This window comes from Chenopodium album, chromosome 6, assembly GCF_948465745.1.
Source record: "Chenopodium album chromosome 6, dcCheAlbu1.1, whole genome shotgun sequence".
In the NCBI taxonomy this organism is placed as follows: Eukaryota; Viridiplantae; Streptophyta; class Magnoliopsida; order Caryophyllales; family Amaranthaceae; genus Chenopodium; species Chenopodium album.
In genome coordinates, this window is record NC_137839.1 from 45,583,106 (window position 1) to 45,592,188 (window position 9,083).

At 37.8% G+C, this 9,083-nt stretch overlaps 1 non-coding gene across 1 annotated transcript; it reads left to right on the plus strand.

Annotated features, from left to right (window-relative positions):
* Nucleotides 1-8,976: 8,976 nt before the first annotated feature.
* LOC145637749 (small nucleolar RNA R71) lies at nucleotides 8,977-9,083 on the plus strand. Its single transcript, XR_014114471.1, has one exon. It is a non-coding gene; the product is annotated as a small nucleolar RNA R71 (small nucleolar RNA).

Consider the following 9,083-nt stretch of genomic DNA (forward strand, 5'->3'; position numbering starts at 1 on the left):
GATAGGAAAAATAGCAATTGCCAACAAAAGGGCATCAAATCCACCTATAGGGAGCAACCCCATCCTATCACTTTCCCATGGAATAAGGGTTCAAACATCCTCAAAAGTTCTTAACCGGGCTACCTTAGCATACGCTATCTTAGGATCAACCGAGGATACTCTCAAACCATGCGAACCATTGCCATTTAGGAAGGGTAATTTTTAAAAATGCAAGTCCGTATGTAAAATAATAAGTCAAAAGCAAAAGAAAAAACAAGAAGAAACTAGAACTTTGCCTCAAAAGAAAAATCTATTCGTTTTATGTGTTTTTTTTCTTTTTTTCTTTGTTTGTTCTTTTTTTTCACAAAATGGCTTTTTTTAAAAAGAATTTATAAAAACAAAAGAGGAAAAGAAAAACAATAAAAAAGAATAGAATATAGAAAAAGGAAAAAGGAAAAAAAAACACAAGGAAGAAAGCCAAACATGTAATATTCTAATCGACAAACAAACGGTCATTCGACTACAGTGCCAATGATCCCAAACACACTAAGGTGTTAATAACAAGCAACCTCGAATCGTTCTACTCTTCTTAATCTAAGCCTAAACTATGCGCACGAAAGGAAGAGGAAAAGAAAGAAAAATAGAAAGGTCTCACCAAGCGATCTTGAAATGAAAGAACAAGCACGACGACAAGTAATTCGTCACCAAATTTCATGCGTCGAATGCTTCAATCAAGGACCTAAAAAGTGAGACAAAAGGAAGGAAAAAGAGAAATATCTACACAAAAGAATGTTAGTAACTTAATGAAGAAATAAATGAAATAAATAAAAGAGAAACAACTAAACTATATCAAAGAAATTTGGACACAAGGGATTCGGATATGTGAGATAGTAGCAAAAATCATCAAGAAGAAGAGAGCATAGGATACAAACAACCAAGCGAACAATCAATAATATCAGGAATCATCACAAATAAACCATCATCAAGAAGACAATATCAACCAATCAGAAGAAAAGAGAAGTATGAGACATGAGACAACAACCACCATCACTAGCACAGAGAAGAGACTAGAATGAACCATAAAAGCGAAGGGGGAGAAAGTGAAGCACAACAATATCAAACATATAATGCCCCTAAGCTTGAAATGAACTACCCCCCAAAACTTAAAACCTAATAGAAAATACGCATAAGAAAGACATCAAATAAATCAAACAAGTAAGAAGCCATCACAAATAAACCATCATCAAGAAGCCAATATCAACCAATCACAAGAAAAGATAAGTATGAGACATGAGACAACAACCACCGTCACTAGCACAGAGAAGAGACTAGAATGAACCATAAAAGCGAAGGGGGAGAAAGTGAAGCACAATAATTTCAAACATTTAATACCCCCAATCTTAAAATGAACTACCCCCAAACGTAAAACGTAACAGAAAATAGGCATAAGAAAGACATCAAATAAAGCAAACAAGTAAGGGGGTATTGAAGATGGAATCATTCATCACTATGGTAAGGGGTAGAATGGGTACTCCCCTCACCGGTCTCTAAAACAACATGACTAGAGCTAGCAAAATCACCTACCTATAAAGGAGCCTTACCCCTCAACCTGCCCTCCCTCCTAGCCTTATCCTCCTCGAAGAAATGAGACCATTCATCCAAGATGGTTTCGCCGATCGGCCCCACCTACCAAAGGTCTAGGGGTTTGGAAAGGGCATAGGGTTCGAAGGGTCATATGTAAAATCGCATCCAGTGGGCCGCTTGTAATAATAAGTGGTTGGGGTGGTGCCAACTATTGCACTAGAGGGAATAAGAGGCCCTTCCCAATACGGGTAACAAAGAGAAGGTCCTTGGATGGGGTCATAGGGGACACATTGGGGGATAGGGCTTTGTTAGACCGGGAGGTAGGGAAAGATCAAATACGGCTCGATTATTTCACCTTTCCTAACATGCAAATAATACACTTGACGAGCATATTAATCATACCTAAGAACAAAATCATTCCCTAAAGGTGAAGAGGACAAAACATTCGCAATAAAATCAATCCTTGCATGAAAACTAGACAAGTCAAGTGAAGAGGAAGAAGTAGAAGAAAGGATAGATATACCTCCCCCCTCATCCGGAGTAAAAGCTTGAAAATCCGCTAGAGGTGCATCATCGGAATATATGTGCGAATGATTCGTCTTTTGCCGAAGAGAAGGATCAATCTTACATTCCGGAATTCTCCAAGTAAGAGTATTATTCTTTCTCCTTCGATCGGACGCCTCCTTACTTGGAATCACAAACCAATCCCAAACACGAGAAACCTTCCAAATGATGAGGCCTGGCCTTTTTGTGCGCTCAAGAAACTTATGAGTTATGAGGGCATAGATGTTAAGGTAGTGCGAAGGGGTCATTTCACGAGAATAACCAATAAGCGGAAGCTCACTATGAAAGGTCTTATAAGAGTCATCGAGGCAAAAAAGATCAAGAACAAAGACAATGCCCATGAGTTGAATGCTACCTGAAAGTGAAACACCATCTCTAATGTCAAGGAATTGATTTATCAAATGTTGTGTAAAGTCAACTATCTCAAGTTCTCCTTGATCATGGTCGGCCATCCATAACCAACCTGACTCCTCATGTGAGATAGAACCCAAAGAATCATTCGAGTATAAGTGAGGATGTGATTAAAATGTCGCCTGGTCGGATGAATAATGGATGCGAATTTAGAAGTTTGAGGCTCATACTTTCCTTCAATGGTGATGTGTCACCACCATCTAAGCTCTTCATATTCATGGTCATCATTCATCTTACCATGAGCCAGGTACACAAGATGATCTTCATCCACGGAGGTAGGAAATGTAAAACAAGCACCAAATTGAGACTCCGAGATTCGGTGATCATTATTGGATAGTTGGAATCATAAGGTCCTCGAAGAATCACAATTATTTTCTTTTATCACCTCGAGAAACGAGAAAAATTCAAAGGTCAACCGGGAAAAAGTGGGCGCACTTAGATCCAAAAATTCCAAATGCCCTAAATTCTTAGCAAGAAGCCGAACATCTGTGTCAATCCCTAGCATTGTTGTTGTTGCTTGATCATAGAAATGAGTAGACTGAGCTTCCTTTTGTCAATTGAACAAATCTCTCCCAATGTCGCTCCTTTGAAAATTCAATACCATATGTTTCAACCACACGGGAGGAGGAGGGATAACATGTCATGATGGGGTTGTGTTAGCATTGGTGCGAGCCCTTTTTCTTGCATCGTAAAGGAGCCATCTACAAGGAGCCCTTTTCTTTCGTCGTAAAGGATCCATCTACAAAGAGAAAGGCAAGCATAAGAGATTCATCTTGAATTTGGGATAAACAAACACAAATGTATAGGAAGTACGACTATCACCAGATTATCATAATGAATAGCTCAAGAAATTGATGAACAAAGATGACCCCAAAATAGATGAATCAAGAATTATCACAAACAACTAATGCCATGATTAGTATAGTAGCAACATAGAAATATTAAATAAGAACTAAGAATCAACCAACATAAATTTCAATGGCAAAAGTTAATCTTAGAAGCACAAATTCATGAACATTATAAGCAAAATTGTCAAGATATTGAATGTGCAAAATTACAATGCTACCATGAACAATACCCATGAGAGAGAAAAATGACCAACAATGGTGGTGTCAAGAGTTCAAGCAAATTAAATAATTTCATCATGAAAAAGCTTCAAAGTAACATCAAAAGACATTATATAACACAAAATACAAGAAAAAAGAACTAACAATGGAGTTCTACCATTAAAGTCCAACCAAGGGTTTCAAGCTTCAATATGAGGAAGAATATGAATAAAAATAAAGAAATCATACCTTAATAGAGTCTAAAAACCCTTGTAAATGGAAGAACTGAAGATAATAAGCTAAATAAAACACCTAATTGTAAGCTCCAATTCCAAATTTCTAAACCCCAAAATTCGAAAATTTGACACAAAAATTCCAAAATTTATGCTAAAAAATCTAGAAAATTTGAAAGGAAGGTCTTAAACTTTGTTTGTTGTAATTTGTGTAAATGATTGAAAAGAGTTAATTTAATACTAAAAATGAAGAAAATTTGAAAGAGAATAGAAAAGAGAGATAAAAAAAATGGAGGTTGAAATCGGAGAGAGGGAAAGGAGAATGAAAGAGGGGGGGTCTGTGCATGCATTCAAGGGAAGTAAAGGGAGAGGGGAGGTTGCCCCTGCTGTCATTGCAGGGTGCGGGGGTTGCGCAGCTGTGCGGGGTGTGTGCTATGACTATGTGCGGATGGTGTGTGGTGTGTGCGGTGCTCTCATCGACGCTCTCGAGCGTCAAGCTCGAGAGATGCCTACGAGGAGGACAAATCGAAATCACAAAATAAATCAAAAAGTACTCATTCATGATTAAAATCCACGAGAGCCCAACCATGTGAATGAGCGTCATTGTTCATCAATCACATCTCCACTTCTAACTCAATTCCAATCTCTCAAAACCTTCACATGACACCAAAATTGTGGGAAATCATAATCTAATTAATCCCAATATACCTAAAATCAAGTAAATAAAGAAAACTAAGAAAATAATCTAAAAATATAAAAGGAAGAAAAATAAGACAAAGGGTTAGAAAACTGGGTTGCCTCTTGGGAAGCGCTTGTTTAACGTCATAGCTCGACGTTCTCCACCTATCAAGGTATTTTGTGAAGAATCATTTATGAACTAGGCCAACAAAAGCGCCATTCAAATACTTCTTGAGTCGATGGCTATTGACCTTAAAAGAAGATGATGAATCTTATATGTCTATTTTATATAGTGTTTTGGCTCTTTAGATTACTAATTAGTGTTTTCTAGTGTTTTCGTGGTTTTGGTAGAGTTTTTTTGGGAGTTGCACATTTGGAGCATTTTCCAAGGATTTTATGAAGCAACCACGAGCATTGGAGGAGTACGACCACTTTTTGTAGCCCAAGGCCAGTTAGAGTCATTGAACCGGTGATTAAGGGCTCGACGCATGAGATACCGAGGCATTTGGACCGATTATTAAAGCCATAGAAGAGGAAATCCAAATTAGGCCAAAGAATCGGAGCCCAATCGCATTAAGTGTTTAAGGTGTCATTGACATCGAGGTAGATTAAAATAGGGTTTAACATTAAATATTATGTAGTTACTAATTTTTCAAGAATTAAATTAAAATGTTTAATTGTTTGAATAATCATGGTGTTTGATGTTGTTATGTTTTGAGAGTCATCACCTAGTTAATAAATTGTAAAGAACGTAAAGTGAAAGAGATTATGCACCAAAACTTTTGGAACGTATATACCTTGAGTTTCAACATATGGGGGGAGTTATGGGGTTTTATATTTAACCATAACTTCTATTGGAGTACATGACGCTGTACATTCCTTTTATTACTATTATGCGCAGGAATTCCGCCACTTACTAGTGGTTATTTGATGCTGACACGGTTAGCTCTCGTGTCAGTAACCTCATTATTGGGGGAGGATAGTTGGGAAATCCGTTCGATGGGTAATCAAAGCTAAACAAATTATGTAGTTGTCTAGTTGAGAAGTTTTGTTAAATGTTGTGTGCTTAAAATCAGGTGCAACAAGGTAAGTTATGTGTTGATAGGTAAATGCATGTTAGTGTGTTAAATACGCTTATGTACTCAGCTTTGTTAATTGTGTGTTTTGTGTGTTTGTTGGCCTTGTCATTACCTTGGCCCTATGATGACCCATTTTTAATGGAGAGTAGTGGAAACAAGTTGGGAGAAGCTTTTCAGGTGATGAAGCATATTCATGAGGGGCATGAGTGAAGAGCGAATCATGCTAGTTTCCATAAGTATATGATGTGTTATTGCTTTATTTATATTATGATATTTCTATTGCGAGACTAACATAAAGTTTTAAGTTGAATTGATTTGGTTAAGGGCCATAATGGTTCCAATTTGTAGGTTTAACTTTATTTTACTTTGGTTTGACTTTACTTTCGTGAGTTGACTTTTTAAGTTGAGTAGTTTAAATTATTTTAAAGGAGAGTCTTCCGTTGTGTGTCTTTGATGGTTGCCTTAGCCGTTTTCACGGTGGCGGTAATATCTTAGATGTTCCTGTTTAAAGTTTTAAAGAGGGCAAAACAAGTCCCTGTACTGCACCCATAAGCATGCTTCTTTCAAAATCGGAGCCCAATAAAAAAATGAGTAAGACTTAGAAACTTAGGTCCAAAATTTTGGTGACAATTCCTAAGTGAAGCAAAAGGGTGATCAAACCTCAAAAACAAACTCAAGAAATCACCAAACATCAAACAAAAATGCCAATAATGTCATCTCCCCCAAGCTTACTCAACACCAACATTCCATAAAAAAAAAAAAAAAAAAAAAAAAAAAGAAAACGAAGTAACGCTCCCCCCCCCCAAGCTTGAACGAAGCATTGTCCTCAATGCTTAACTTAGGGGAGAAAATGAAACCTACTTTTTTTTTCTTTTTTTTTATCCTTGCCTTTTTTTACTAAGGATGGCTTTTTGGGGGAGGCAATTTCTTTATTACACACAATATATACAATTTACTTTCTTGCTTGGTACAAAGAGCATAATACTTTCTCATTTTCATTACAACACAAAACAAACTCTCAAACCGAAATGCTTCACAAACTAAGGGTTAGGGAAACAAAAGCTCATAAGGCTTGCATTATGGCTCATAATCAAGAAAGGGAATAGGCTCAAAGGGTTGGAAAGAGGAGCAAATGCAAAATAAAAACAAAATATGTAACAAAACAAAAAGAAGATAAAGAAAAATAAGAAAAGGGTGCCCTTTTCCTCCCCTAGAGCTTCTTGGTCACGATCTTGGGAGTTAGAGGACAATAAAAGGATTAAGATATGCGTAGTCAAGGATCCTAAGCGCCGCTCAACAAAATTGATGTAGGCTTGAACAATTTAAATCTCACAAGGGATGGGAAGTAAGCAAAAACTAACTAAAGAGCTTCAAATCCACTATAGAGAGCAACACCATCTTACCACTTTTCCGTGAACTAAGGGTTCAAACGTCCTCAATAGTTCTTAACCTTGCTACCTTAGCTTAAAATTTGTCTATCTCAACCATAAGCACTCTCAAACCATGTAGGCCATCATCAATTAGGAAGAAAAACATTCTTTAGCACATTATCAAAGCAATCAATTCCAAATGCATGAGCGAATTCCAAAACAAATTCATTTAATCTTGCCATAGTCATGTTTGCTACAAAAAAAAAAGAAAACAAAACAAAAGAAAGAGGAAGAAATAAAAAAAGGTTCACAAACGAGGCATATAAACCAAATAAGTCCCAATCGTCAAACAATTGATCGTTCGATAACAACATCAACGATCCCAGGTTCCATAGAACCAATGCAAACAACCTCGAACCATTCAACTTCTTCCTAAACTAGTCCTAAACTAAGCACTCAAAGAAAGAGTAAAAGAGTAAAAATAAGAAAGGTCTCACCGGGAGGTTAGCTTAAAAGAATTAAGGACCATAAAATAGAGTTCACCAAATGTCACTCCGCTCCAAACTTCCAAAAAGAAACCTACAAGGCAAGACAAGACACAAAAGAAAACATTAAAAGAAAACAAAGAAATAAAACAAAAAGAAAAAGAAAGGAGGGGAGAAAAAGGGTTAGAAATCCTCCGGGTTGCCTCCCGGGAAGCGCTTGTTTATGGTCTCTAGCTTGACCCTTCACCTCATTCAAGGTGGATTAAAGAACATCACCCTCATCGACCCCAAGCTTGAGAACTAGAACTCCTTGAGGTCTCACATCACCACAAGGAAAAGGAGGGAATGAATCAAGAGCCAATGGTGGCTCATCTTTTCTCTTTCCCTTCTTCTTGTTGATTCTTCTTCTTTTTTCACTCTTCTTTATTTTCCTTCTAAAAGGGGGATCGAGCTTGGAATCCTCAATATTAGGAAAGGCAACCTCACCTTCCTCAAGAGAGCCTTCAAACCAAGAAGGAACTTCAAGGAAGTCATCATACCTCATTGTCACCTTATCATCACGTAGAGGTAAGCTCTCATTAGCCATCACATCATCGACCACATCAACTCTACAAACGCTCACCGCCATAGGGCTCTTCAAAAGGACATTCTCAACTAGCCTACAAGGAAAGGGAACCAGGCCTTTAAACTTGTTTGGTTCACTAAAATCAAATGGCTCCTCATTTTGTTCTTGAACCTTCTTCTCAACCATATCATCTACAACCTTGTCCTCCTTGCAAGTTTCGGGTTGATAAGTATGTGAAGGGTTAGTAGATGATTGTAAGGGGAGTTTTGTAGTTAAATGGAGAGAAGAAGTTTTGGCTAGTTGGGAATCGACAACTTCATTGTAAGATTTGATTTCTTGGAATTGTGGAGTGATAGTTTGACGTTGTTGAAGAATTTGGGTTTGTGTGTGGTCGGGTGGGGATTTTTCTTCATACGCTTGAGGACATAGGTCATGATTTTGATCTTGAGAGTTCTCTACTTGGTTGGAAAGGTAGGAAAAGTTTTGGGTTGGTGGATTGAAGAGAGGTCCATCTTGGGGGTAGGAGTTTTCTTGCCTTGGAGGTTGTTGAAGTTGTTGGGATTGAGCTTGGGTTACAAACTCTTTTTCCCACAAAGTCAAAACTTCACCATGCTTGAGATTGAACTCTCTACAATAGGATGCATCATGATCCGTCCCACCACAACGAGCACATGAGAAATCAATGATTCGTGAAGGTTTTGAACACAAACCAACACTTGAGTTCAACTTGGAAAGACCTTCATTCAAGAGCTCAACTATGTGCTTAAGTTGGCCGACTTTCTCCAACTGATAAAGATCTCCTTGCTTCCCTAGGGACCTTCTTTGGCCTCTCCAAGAATAGCTAGTAGCCACTTCTTCAATTGTAGCTTCAACATGGCTTTGAGGGATCTTAATCAATTGGCCACCGGCACCCACATCTAGATTGGTCCTTGATATTGGCTCCAAGCCATCATAAAAGAATCTCATGAGCAAATTACGGTTGAATTCATGATGAGGACATGCTCTAATCAAATCCTTAAACCTTTCCCATGCTTCCCCACGAGTTTCATCCGGTTCCTGCTCAAAGGAAGCTATCTTCCTCCTCATTTT